The sequence below is a fragment of the Piliocolobus tephrosceles genome, unplaced genomic scaffold (assembly GCF_002776525.5).
Source record: "Piliocolobus tephrosceles isolate RC106 unplaced genomic scaffold, ASM277652v3 unscaffolded_31786, whole genome shotgun sequence".
Lineage (NCBI taxonomy): Eukaryota > Metazoa > Chordata > Mammalia > Primates > Cercopithecidae > Piliocolobus > Piliocolobus tephrosceles.
This window is the reverse complement of record NW_022315183.1, coordinates 1-13,211: the sequence shown is the minus strand read 5'-3', so window position 1 is coordinate 13,211 and position 13,211 is coordinate 1. Positions and strand designations below refer to the sequence as shown.

The window sequence follows — 13,211 nt, the reverse complement described above, 5'->3', positions numbered from 1 at the left end:
TGCTGGGATTACAGGCTTGAGCCACCGCGCCCGGCCCTCTGTTCTTGAACTTCTGACCTCAGGTGATCCTCCTGCCTCGGCTTCCCAAAGTGCTGGGATTACAGGCGTGAGCCGCCACGCCCGGCCTTGAATGTTCTTTCTATGGGCATCTACAAAAGCCAGCTTTGGAGTCTAGTGGCAGAAAACCTCTTCTTCATTGTTTAGCTGTGCTGTGAGCTTGGAGGGCTTCAAGCCCAGCTGAAAAAGCTGTAGGATTTTATGTCAGTTGGCTGTCTTGGAGAACTTAATGAGCACTGGGCGGGAGTGATACTGTCAGAGTTCAAGAGCTGTTTGAGGCTCTCGAAGCCTAGATACTGGGGTTGCCCGAATACATCGGCTGGACTCACTATTTCTCCCGGGAGTAAAGGTGTGGAAAATGCTGTGGTCTTAACTCTGCTCTTAATTTTACAGTGCTGTTATTAGTGGTAGGAATGATTTCATACGTTTGTATTTTGCTTCGTAATTCACAGAGAATTTTAAAATCCATTATCTGATTTTATTCCCTCAGCAGTTCTGTGAAAAAGGCAAAGCAGTTTTCATATCTTCTGTTTTCCCGTGATTCTCTTGTGGCTCACAGAAGCTAAGAGCCTTCACCAAGGTCATAGGGTGAATGAGTCGCAGAGCTGGGAGTAGAGGCTCAGGCTTCTAGGGACCCTGTTTCTTCCTCGAATAGCTCGCTCTGGTGGCGCTATGCTCAGGTAACTGCGCATGCTCGGTTTGGTCTTCTGTAAATCCCTGCCCCATTTCAGGGGAGGTTCTTGGGAGGCTTCTATTCATTTTGGAGCATTTAAGTATGTTGTCCTCTCTCCCTCCTCCCAGATGCATGGGCATTTCTACAGGCCCCTAGGCTGACCCTTGTGCGTGGGGGCGTCTCCTGCCTCCACGTTGTTTGCATGCCCCTTCTGAAGGTGCTTTTCCCCGCATGGAGCCCCCTCGTGCCTGCCTCCACACTGCAGGCTGTTCCGTAAATATTACTGACCCAGCATCATTGTTTTCTAGAAATGGGACGGGCTATGGATGCCAAGTTCTTTTCTGTGTGAAGGCTGCGATTGTATCATGTTGCCTTCCCCGTGTGTGCTCCTTGAGGGTGTCGCTGTGCTGCGGTCATCTGTGTTCCCTAGGGTGCCTCCCTTGGAGTCCGGGCCGTAGCAGACATGCAGTCAGTGCTCATGGCCTACATGACAGGAAGGCCAGCAGAGCCATTAAATCTGGGAAATGACAAGTGAGGGAAAGGAATTTTTATTTAAGGCATGTGAAAAAGAAATCTTTTTAGAAAAGTTGACCTGTTTCTCAACTGGAGTTGAATTTCAGCTCAGAAAAACAGCTGTGTGCCCAGAGGCTTTAGGATTTCAGTTTGTGACAGATGAATTGAATTTGTTGTTTTATGAATGTATTATCCTTTTGTGGTTTTATTAGGCCTTTCTCCCAAGTGGAATTGATTTTTCTATAAAAGTCACACTTCCTTTTTGAGAAGTGTAACACTAATTTATGGGATGGCCTCCCAAAAGATTACCTGCCAGGAACCAAACACACTGCCTCAGACTCACGGCCCCTGGTTTCTGCCTGTGCAGCTGCAGGGCAGAGAGGCACGCTCCAGCTGGAATCAAGACGCATGTCTGCATCTTCAAGAGAAGATTGCTTGATTGCTGTTCCGTCTCTGAGCCGGCCTGCCTTCAACGTCTAGGAGCTTGGTGTGTGTAGACACATTACGGTATGGAGGAGGGATTCGGTGTTGCAACAGCCAGGAGACTCGCTGAAGTCTCTGTTCTCTTCCTGCTCACTGCTCTGACTTTGTATAAGTCACCTTTGTAGGGCTGTGCACAGTGGCTCACACCTGTAATCCCAGGACTTTGGGAGGCTGACCTGGGAGGATCTCTTGAGCCCAGAGTTTGGAACCAGTCTGGGCAACATGGTGAAACCCCATCCCTAGAAAAAATAAAAAATAAAAAATTAGCCAAGTGTGGTGGCTCATGCCTGTAATCCCAGCTAGTGGAGAGGCTGAGGTGCGAGAATCACTTGAGCCCCGGAAGTCGAGGCTGCAGTGAACCATCATCACGCCACTGCACTCCAGCCTGGTCAGAGCAAGACCTTGTCTCAAAAAAAAAACAAAAACAAACAAACAAACAACCCATTTGTAACAGTGGCAGTAGTTAACTTTTGAAAGTTTGGAGAAGAGTTCCTAAATAACCTGTGACCATGGACAACTTAGTTAGCCTTTCTCTGCCTTAGTTTCCTCATCTATGAAAAATGAGAGAATATGGTACTGATCTTACAGGATTTGAAGGGGAACTAAACGAGATCAAACTCAGAGCCTGGCACATCGTGAGTGCGCACTCAATGTTATTATTTCAACATTTTAGAGGAAAAACATGCTAATGGGTCATTATGGCTAAACATACTCTATCACTGGTGTTACTCATGGTATTGGGAGGAACTTGAATTCCATATAGATAGTGTGATGGAGAAAGTATTTCGGGCATTGACAGTATTTATTCAAAGAACAAAGGCCGTGTCTGTCCTGTGTGGAGGGAGAGCCGTTTCCGCTTGTTTCTTTAAATGCTATGGGAAAAGCAGTCGACCCTGTGCTCTCTGCCGGACAGCTTCAGTCTCCGCGTATTGATTGGGCCAATTGTGGCTCGCTGTCATCATGGCAGCAGCAGTCGAAGGGACAGCTTGTCTTGATTTGCATTTTGGGGTGTTTGTGCTATTTATAGACAATTAAGGCATGGAAGCCTGTTTATGGCAAGGTGGCAAATTCAGCAAAACTTGGAAAAACCTGTTAGCACAGTGTGCATGTGTGCAGGCACAGAGCAGCCAAATAAACACACACGTTTTCCTGTATTTTAAAAACTCTCTGAAAAAAAAAAAAAAAAGACATTAAACCATTGCCCAGATGGCTTATAGAGCTAGAGCTTTTTCCTTGAAGTACATGAGTATGGCTGTCAGACATCTGAAACCCGAAGCCATCTTAAAACATCATTTTGATGCTACCCCCTACCCGCCCTTTTTTTCCATTTGTAAGGGACAAGGATCCAGGAAGGAAAGTATCAGCCTACAAAGGCTTTTATTACAATTAATCATTCATATTCTTTCTTTTGGTATCTTATTCTCTGTTTACGTTTTATTTTTATTTTTATTTTTTTGGAGACAGGGTCTTGCTCTATCACCCAGGCTGGAGTGCAGTGGTGTGATCTCAGCTCACTCCAACCTCTGCCTCCCAGGTTCAAGGGATTCTTGTGCCTCAGCTTCCGGAGTAACTGGGATTACAGGCGTGTGCCACCACGTCCAGCTAATTTTTATGTTTTTAGTAGAGACAGGGTTTCACCATGTTGGTCAAGCTGATCTTGAACTTCTGAACTCAGGTGATCTGCCTGCCTCAGTCTCCCAAAGAGCTGAGAGTACAGGTGTGAGCCACCGCGCCCGGCCACTGTTTCCATTTTGTAATGCTAGCGTCACCCCAGTGTAGGGTGGTTAGGGGTATTCTTCTTTCCTGTTTCCTGGTGTATTTTCCTCTACAGAATTGATCACTCTTTAACATACTTTTTGGTTGTCTGTCTCTACCTACAAAAATATATGTTCCCTGTTATATCAGCAGTGCCTGGCATGTAGATAGTTAGTCAATATTTGTTGAATGAATGAATGAATGAATGAATGGGTGAAAGAACCTGGTTCTGCTTTCTTCTGTCACTTCACACCAAATGCTTTTGGAAAATGCTATGCGAACAGGGATCGTAAGCAGGAGAGGTTACACACATTGCTGTGGGATGGCCCATCGTCCTCCAGATACTTGTCTGGAAGGAGGTGGAGCACTTGCGTAGAAATGATACAAGATAACTTCTTCAGGAAATCAACCAAGTGTCACAGCTTTTCACATACGCGTGTGATGTTTGCGTATGTGCGTATGAAGAGCTGTCGTGGCCTAGAATTACGGGCCTTTAGATGCCTTGTACAGATAGAAAAGTAAAGGCCAGGCTGGGCGCGCTGGCTCAAGCCTGTAATCCAAGCACTTTAGGAGGCTGAGACAGGTGGATCACGAGGTCAGGAGATCGAGACCATCCTGGCGAACACAGTGAAACCCCGTCTCTACTAAAAAATACAAAAAACTAGCTGGGCGAGGTGGCGGGCGCCTGTAGTCCCAGCTACTCCGGAGGCTGAGCCAGGAGAATGGCGGGAACCTGGGAGGCGTAGCTTGCAGTGAGCTGCGATCCGGCCACTGCACTCCACCCTGGGCAACAGAGGGAGACTCCGTCTCAAAAAAGAAAAAAAAAGAAAAGTAAAGGCCGAGGCCCAGGAGTGCTGCAGGCCACCGAGGTAGAGTCCCTGTCTGCCCTTCTCAGTGTCCGGTCACTTCTCACTGCGCTCCCCTCTTTACTGCTAAAGCCACTTTCCCTGACTCTGAATGTGTAACCACGACGGAGAAAATGAACTCCAGGCTCACAGTTTGTGGAGAAAAAACCCAGCAGCTGAAAATAATGTTCACAAAGTTTGTACCTAGAAAAAGTTGCCATTTCTATCATGTCTTTAAATGTCCCTGTTTGTCATACATTTTATAAACAAGACAGTAGAAGGAGATTCGGGAACAGCAACGTTAGAACAAGGGGGAAAAATTCACCCCTAGAGCACTCCAGTTTCTGTTTTCTTCTCAGTTTAGGGCTGAGGCACTTCAGCTTCCTGTCTAAGGGACCACTCAAATCTGATTGGAAGCCATTATGGGCTGGTAATTATCCATAATTTTAGGAAGACAGATGCAGCACCAACTCTGTTCTCTAATAGCAGGCTTATTAATTTTACATTTGCATGGGAGGAGAAGCAGATGGCGAGGTGAGATAAGCGTTCAGATGCTTGGTCATTGATAGCTTTTTACTGTCACATTTCACATGGGGATTTGGGACCCAGGAAGCCCGCTGAGAACTGATGACTATTTGTCCCCTAAACAGCTGGGATCTTTTTCATCCTGAGCTCAGAAAGATTGCTCCTATTGCAGCCAGTGAAGACAGGTTGTTGGCTGGTTAGAAATCATGGTAGGTTATTTTCTCCACCCGCAGTTCGCAGTTGGAAAGCAGAGCTATCAAAAAGTTGTCTTCTCTCTGCAGCTGCATCAGACTGTGGCGACAGGAGTGGTGGCTGCTGCAGGGCGTGCTGTCCCCACGGAGCCCAGTCTTGCTTGACGCTGCAGCCTGGTGATCATTTTGCACGAAAAGTATGTAATTCTACAGAATGAGAGCCAACATGCTGGGGATAGAGGCGTCTTTATCACGGTGCTCTGCATATTTTAATCTTGGGTAGAAAGTATAGAAAAGTATGTGATACCTGTGGTTTGATGTAAGAAGGACGTTGTGAACTTGATGTGGACTGAGGATGCTAAGGTGCAACAGGCACCCCGGCTTCATTAAATGAGACTTCCCCATCTCCCTGCCAGGCACGCACAGGTGTATGGCCACATTTTATGTGTTATCCTTATCTAGTGTGCACCTTGTTGTCATGCTTAAAGCTACATGGTGATATTCTGCCTCATAGAGTAGGTCCCAAACCGCATTCAACACAGAAATGTACTCTTGCTATTATACATAGAAAGTGCTTTCATATACCAATTGGGAGAGCAGTTCTAAAATCTGGGCTGGAATCACAGAAGGAAGGCATTGGAAAGCAACAGATTCCCTAGTCCAAAGCTGGTTTTTGATGAACCTAGAAGCAGGACCAAAAGAAGTGAATTTGCCTAAGGCCCTGACAGTATCTCACGGTAGCATTTGAACCTAAAATTTTCTTGACCTATTTCTTTAAATGATTAGTCATGCTTCCTCTGATTCCTGTATAAACATATTCCTCATTCATTCTTTTGTTTCCGTGAATTATTGCAGTGCTACCATGTAACAGTATTTGAGTCAAAATGTGGCAGTGTTTATCCCTTTCCAAGGTTTTCAGTTGCACAGTTTTTCAAAGTTGTGCTAACAGTTTCTTGTTGGTTGCAAGGTGTCCTTTCAGAAGCCAATTGTGTGGTGTATTTATGTTGATTGTTGGAGGTAGTTTGGTTAGAACCTACTTCGAGTGGCTGGTGTGGGTCTTGGGGACAGTGACAGCTGCCTGCTTCATGGGCAGAGATGAAGTAATTGCTTCCTGGGAAGTACCATCCTTCTGGCCACACTCTCCAGCCCATTTCGGTTGTGTTGGTTTCCTCGCATCTGCACGTTTCTGGCTTCATGTGAGTCCCATTTATTTGAGCGTATGACTTCAGGCTGTGGGGAAGAATGGCCATTTTAGCACAGAGATGCACACAAAGGAACAACTGGCTAAATGTGAGTGAAGACATTCTTGGGGGGTTTCATTTCTTTTATTCTGTAACAGGCAGTCTGGGAAGCATTCTGGACATGTGGCCTGCGCTGTCACAGTTCCTCCTTGCAGGATCACAGATGTTTGGAGATTGTAGTGATAACCGTTATCATTGAGAATGTCATTCTCGCAGGCTCCAAGAAGTCCGGATTTATTCAGTGTTAATTTCTGAAAGACAACTGTATTTCTAGCCGAATCCATGTTAGACGTTTCTCCTGGCAGTGTTGCTGGGGCTATTCCCGTGGCTTAGTCTTAGGGAAGCACACGCCTTTGAATACTGCTGAAGCTGTGAGGACCCAAAGCGCACCGGAGTACTTTTGCCATAAGGGGTGTTAGTCACTGATACATGTCTCAGTCAGACCTGCTGGATTCTTGACCCCTTCCTTTTTTAATTTTTTAATTTTAATTTTAATTTATGTTTTTTAGGGCCGGGCGCGGTGGCTCAAGCCTGTAATCCCAGCACTTTGGGAGGCCGAGACGGGCGAATCATGAGGTCAGGAGATCGAGACCATCCTGGCTAACACGGTGAAACCCCGTCTCTACTAAAAAAATACAAAAAACTAGCTAGGCGTGGTGGCGGGCGCCTGTAGTCCCAGCTACTCAGGAGGCTGAGGCAGGAGAATGGCGTGAACCCGGGAGGCGGAGCTTGCAGTGAGCTGAGATCCGGCCACTGCACTCCAGCCTGGGTGACAGAGCAAGACTCCGTCTCAAAAAAAAAAAAAATTTTTGTTTTTTAAGAGTACAACCTCTCAGGTGGCCACCATGAATCTCTGGTGTTTTCAGTTGGCTGCAGCCTATTTGCCATCTCTGATTCAAATATATTGGAAGGCTGATGATGCTTCCCTCGGTTGTTCTTCTGCTGTGTGACCTCCGCGCCCGCAGGGTTCAAGACTGTCAGAGCTGGGAGTCACCTTCACAACTACCAGGGTTTCCGACATCTCCTTTATCTAGCCCTGGGGATGGAAGAGATGTCATCAGAGGTGAAGGCTTATTAGGTTTACATGCCATTGATAATGAATGAGGAGGTTTTCTGTTATATAAGGGGAGCTTCTTACAATGTGCTTTAGTAAGGTAAAGAAGCTTTTGAGGTTTGCTTTCTCTGGAAAGATAATTTGTGATCCTGCCCTTGCTTTCAACAAAAATATAATTTGCATACCAGTGCATGTTGTGTTACTGAGCACTGGCTGACAAACGGTTCTTAACTCGTCATTCACTCAGTCACACTTTCTGGAATGGCATATGTGTGCCAGCTGTAGTAGGAACTTGCTAGGCTCTAGGACTAACCCTTATGAAACGGGGGTCCTGGGGGAAGAAAATGCATATAACTATAAACGTTTGAGGGGATATCAGAGGGGGTGCCTATAGGTGCAAAACTTCGTTCATTTATTGCCCTATCTAGGAGGTTTTGTGTCTTAGCAGCGTGTCCCATAGCAACACATTCCTCTATCAAAATATTCATCATATTATTTTGAAATTCTCTGCTTAGATGTTTTTCCGACTAAGTTTAGAACTGGTTAAGGACAGGCTATGGGGTATGTATTATATATATCTACACACACACATATATTTATATATATACACACATTACCATTGTAAATATACAATATATATTTATATATATACACACATATATATTTCTCCCTCTCTATATATACACACACACACACTTCTACTGCCAAGCACAGAAAGTCAAAACTAGGCAAGAGTTCTTTTAGTGTTTATGAAAAAATAGATGTTGTTAAGAGTGTCCTTAAGTTGCCAGGGGAAAGACAGGATGGATTCACAAAGGAAGATAGCGTTTTGTTTTGTTTTTTCCTTTGTTTAACTCTTGAATTTGAAATAATCCAGACTTATTGAAAAGTTCCAAAAATAGTACAGAGAATTCCCGTATGGTCTTTCCTCAGGTTCCCCAAACATTTCACCCCATTTGTACTTTCTCTTTCTCTCTCTGTGGATATAATTGTTTTTGTTTTCTGAAATGCTTGAGAGTGGAAGGTAGAATGCAGGGCAGGGTGAAAGGCAGAAGGAGAGAGGTGGGTTTGGAGGCTTTTTTTTTTTAACCTTCTGAGATGGAGTTTCACTCTTGTCACCCAGGCTGCAGTGCAATGGCACGATCTCGGCTCACTCTAACCTCTGCCTTCTGAGTTCAAGTGATTCTCCTGCTTCAGCCTCCCGAATAGCTGAGATTACAGGCACCCACCACCATGCTCAGCTAATTTTTTGTATTTTTAGTAGAGGGGTTTCACCACGTTGGCCAGGCTCGTCTTGAACTCCTGACGTCTGATGATCCACCTGCCTTGGCCTACCAAAGTGCTTGGGATTACAGGCATGAGCCACTGTGCCTGGCGATTGGGAGGCTTTTGCAGTAACTCATAGCACTATGATGAGGGCTGGACCTGGTTGGAAATGATGAGGAAAGTGAGAAGTGGTTAGGTCTGGCATATATTTTGAAAGGAGAGTTTAAATAGGTTGGATGACAAGAGAGAGAAAAAGAAGTTTTAAGGATGATGTCAAGGATTTTGGCCTGAGTAACTGGAAGACGAGAGATGCTGTTATTGGGATCGGGAAGACTGTGGGAGGAGTGGGTTGTAGCACGGATTATCGAAAGTGTGTTTTGGGCATGCTAAATTTGAGGTCTAAAAAGAGATGTCAAGAAGTGTTGGCTGGGCGTGGTGGTTCACGGCTGTAATTCCAGCACTTTGGGAGGCTGAGGCGGGCAGATCAGCTGAGGTCAAGAGTTGGAGACCAGCCTGATAATTATTAAAATCGATCATTGATGTTTACTAATTAATCGTATTATTACTCCTAATACCGCAGAGGGTGTACACCTACCTGTGATGTTGTTCCTAATATCCAGGGACAGAGAGCATGATTTTAGTTTCAATACTGCAGTAGGTATACACTCACCCTGTGACACTGATCCTAATATCCAGGGTGGTAGAGGAATGACATGACTCCCAACATAGCAATGAACGGACAGCCACCCGGTGATATTGTTCCTAATATTCACGGAAGAAGCCTATGCTATTACTCCCAATATCGCAGGGTGGATACAGCTCTTCTGTGATGTGGTTCCTAGTATCCGGAGGGGGAGCGGATGATAATAATTCCAGTATCGCAGGCTGTGTTCACCCGCCCTGTGATATTGTTATTAATATTCTGGAAGGGAGAGGATGATATGACTCCCCGTAGAGCAGGAGGCGTCCACCTAGCCTGGGATATTGTTCCTAATATCCATGGAGAGGAGAGGCTGATATGACTCCCAATATGGCAGGGGGTGAACATGCACCCTGTGATATTCTTCTTAATATTCCAAGGCTGAGAGGTTGATATGACTCCCAGTATCACAGACACTGTACACCCCCGTGTGATACTCTTCCTGGTATCCGGAAGCGGAGAAGATGGTATTAATCCCCTATCGCAGGAGGTGAACACCCACTCTGTGATATCTTTCCTAGTATGCAGGGGGAGAGGGGATAATATTATTCCAATATTGCAGAAGATGTACATGCTCCCCCCGTGATATTGTCCTTAATATTCCAAGGCACAGAAGACGATGTTACTCCCAATATCGCAGAAAGTGTACACCCCCCAGTGATGTTGTTCCCATGATCCAGGAGGGAAGAGGATGATATGACTTTCAAGTCCTGCACCCTGCAATGCTCTCACCCTGCAACACCGACACCGAGCTCAACCTGACACAGGACCAGAGGTGCTGGCTGCGGGTGTTCATTGCTTCTCTTTTCTCTCTTGCCAGACTCAGTAGAGGAAGCTGAGACCGCTTCTGGCTTTGGGAGAGGCCAGTGAGCCTGTGCGTTTGGAGCCTGGTTGCATGAGAGAAGCATGTGTGGGAATGCCAGGGCCGGGCTTTGAACCCCATTCCCTGAGCATGATGCGGAGTGTGGCAGACATGACACTTGGCTTTGCTCTCTCAGGGTTCCATCTGCGACAGGGGCTACTTGTGCCCCTGGCCTCATCAACTCAGGCTGAAGGCGGCCCTGGTCCTCGCCAGAGGGACTTTGTGAAGCAGAAATAGATGGCCTGGTACAGGGGCCAAGCCTGGCCAGGACCTTGGCCCTAGGAGTTGTAGAGAAGGCCGGCCTCTACCATGAGCATCTGCACCAAACTGTGCCCATGTCACAGTGTGCTCGGCGTCTGCCCGGGCACAGGTGCATGGCCTGTCTGCGCTCAGGCTCCCGGCCTATGGGGCCCAGGTTCACAGAGGTGTGAAAGAGACAAGCACAAAGCAGAGGCCTCTGAGCCCAGCCAGCCTTGCTTTGATGCTGGGAGGCTGACATCTTCCATTTTGTCTTCTGCCCAGGCCAGCTGCGGGCTGTCCAGCGGCTGTGCTTCCTCTACAGCGAGGCCCAGTGTGTCCTCTACCACGAGCTCCAGCTCTCCCTGGCCCGCAAGGTGACCGACAAAGTGCTGGGGGGCAGTTCCTGGAGACAGTCAGCTCTACCTGTCCCTGGGCACCGAGCAGTGAGGGCTGGCTTTGCAGTGGTGGGAGTGGGGAGCAGGGAAAGGGGGCTGGGGAGTGCAGGACAGGGAGGAGGGCACAGGGAAGCTGGCCCAGGGCCCCATCGGCCCCTTCCATTTTGATCATTTGGTTCCTTGGCATCAGATGCTTGAACTGGTGGGCCTGGGGTCGTCCCAGGGCTGCTGCTGGCTCGTGAGTCCCAGCTTGAGCCTCCCTTGTTGGGTCAAAGGTCATCTCAACCCCAGCAGAGGCAGTACGTGCACTCTGGGCTGTTCTTCCTACTATGGTGGCTTTTGTCATCTAACCTCTGCCTGCCCCGAGTCTTCACTCCTGGCCTTCATCTGTCCCCTTAAATGTGACCACAGAAGCTACCTGTGGCTTCTCTCCTACAGAAGACAGAGCCAGTTGTGTCATCTGCTTCCCTGGGGCACAGGGGCTCAAGGTCTCACATCCCATAGGTGGCCCACTCGGCTTCCCCCGAGCATTCTGACCTGGTGGGGTAACCATGGCCCTGGCCACCCCACACACAGCTCCCGGTGACATTGCTGCAGTCATACTCCCTCGAGTGTCAGACTTACCAAGAGAGCAGGGAAGGAGTCAGATTCCATGGCAACCTGGGAGACTGGCTCCAGCCTTGGCCTCAGGTTCACAGAAGGAAAATGGGCCAGTGTGCTGGAGCCATGTTTCTCAAAGTGTAGTCCCTGGACCAGCAGAGCAGCATGTATGTCACCTAGGAGCTTGTGGCAAGTGGGAGTTCTAGGTCCTGTCCCAGGTCTGTGGAGCCGGAAGCTCTGGGGGCAGGGCCAGCAAGCTATACAGACAGGCCTCCGAGTGACTGTGATGCCTGCACACCTTGAGAACCATCGACCTAGATAGCCTCTGAACACTAACGGCTCCTGGTGCGTCTGGAGAAGACACAGGCCATGTCTGGGAGGCAGGGGAGATGGGCTGGCACACTCCTCCTGCCACAGGGCAGCATGATGCTCGATTCCCTCAGAAGGATGTCCTTCATCTTTTCCATGCCGTGTGTGTTCACCCTGGCCCTCCCAGCAGCCTGGGAAGGGCAGAACACTGCACACACAAGAGGGCCGTTCCCAGTCCCCACATTCCAGATTCATCTGTCACCAGACCCACGGGAGGAGGCAGACTGCTTCCAGGAGGATGAGAGCCCTTGTTCTGACACCTGTGTCTGATTCCAGGACCTACAGATCCACTCTGGACTACAGCAAACAAAGTCTGGGGATTCTCATTCACCTCCAGAAGAAAGAGGAGGCGCATGCCTGTCTGCAAGCAGAGAAGATCTACTACATCCTGCGGCAGAGCGAGCTGGTGGACCTGTACATCCAGGTGAGTGGCAAGGGAAGCAGGAGGGCCTCTGTGCTGCTCACTCTCTGTCCATCCATCCATCCATTCATCCTTCCAACATCTATTTACCTGTTCATCCTTCCATCCATCATCCATCCATCTGTCCATTCATCCGTCCATCATTCATCCATTCTTTTATCATCCATCTAGTCACCCGTCTATCCATCCATTTCCCTGTCCATCGACCCATCCATTCATCCTTCCATCATCTGTTTACCTGTTCATGCTTCCATCCATCCATCATCCATTCATCCATTCTTCCATCATCTTCACATACACCTATGGGTCCTTCCATCCATCCATCCATCCTTCCATCATCCATCCATTCACCTGTTCGTCTTTCCACCCACCCACCCATCCATCCATCCACCCATCATGCATCCCTCCGTCCATCCATCATCCATCCATCCATCTTTCCATCATCTATCCAACTGTTTATCCTTCTATCCATCCATCCTTCATCTGTTCATCTCTTCATCCATCCATCTTTCCATTATCCAGCCATTCAGCTGTTCATCCCTCTATCCATCCAACCATCTTCCATCCATCCGTGATCCATCCATTCACCTGCCCATCCATCCATTCACCTGTTCATCTATCCTTCCATCCATCCTTCCATCATTCATCCACTCGCCTGCTCATCCTTCCATTCATCCATCCATCCCATTCACCTGTTCATCTTTCCATTCATCCATCCATCCGTCCATTCATCATTCATCCATTCTTTTATCATCCATCCAGCCACCATCCATCCACCTGTTCGTCTGTCCTTCCATTCATCCATTCTTCCATCATCCATCCATTCACCTGTTCATCCTTCCATCTATCATCCATCCATCCATGTATTCATACATCCATCCAGCATCCATCCATCCTTCCATCATCCATCCTTTCACCCATCCATCCACTCACCTATTCTTCCATCCATACATCATTCATCCATCCACCCACCAATCTATTAATCCATCCCTCCATTCATCTGTCCATTTGTTTATCCATA

General features: G+C 47.7%; 1 long non-coding RNA gene across 4 annotated transcripts; it reads left to right on the top strand.

Moving 5' to 3' along the window:
• Positions 1–39: 39 nt before the first annotated feature.
• Positions 40–12,228, top strand: LOC113222541. 4 transcript variants are annotated; one of them, XR_003308446.2, is made up of 5 exons: positions 40–737; positions 1,611–1,750; positions 9,911–10,078; positions 10,688–10,779; positions 12,046–12,228. It is a non-coding gene; the product is annotated as an uncharacterized LOC113222541 (long non-coding RNA). The 4 variants fall into 4 exon arrangements; XR_003308445.2 differs by having other exon boundaries at positions 40–1,730; XR_003308444.2 differs by having other exon boundaries at positions 40–1,750.
• The last annotated feature ends 983 nt before the right edge of the window (positions 12,229–13,211 follow it).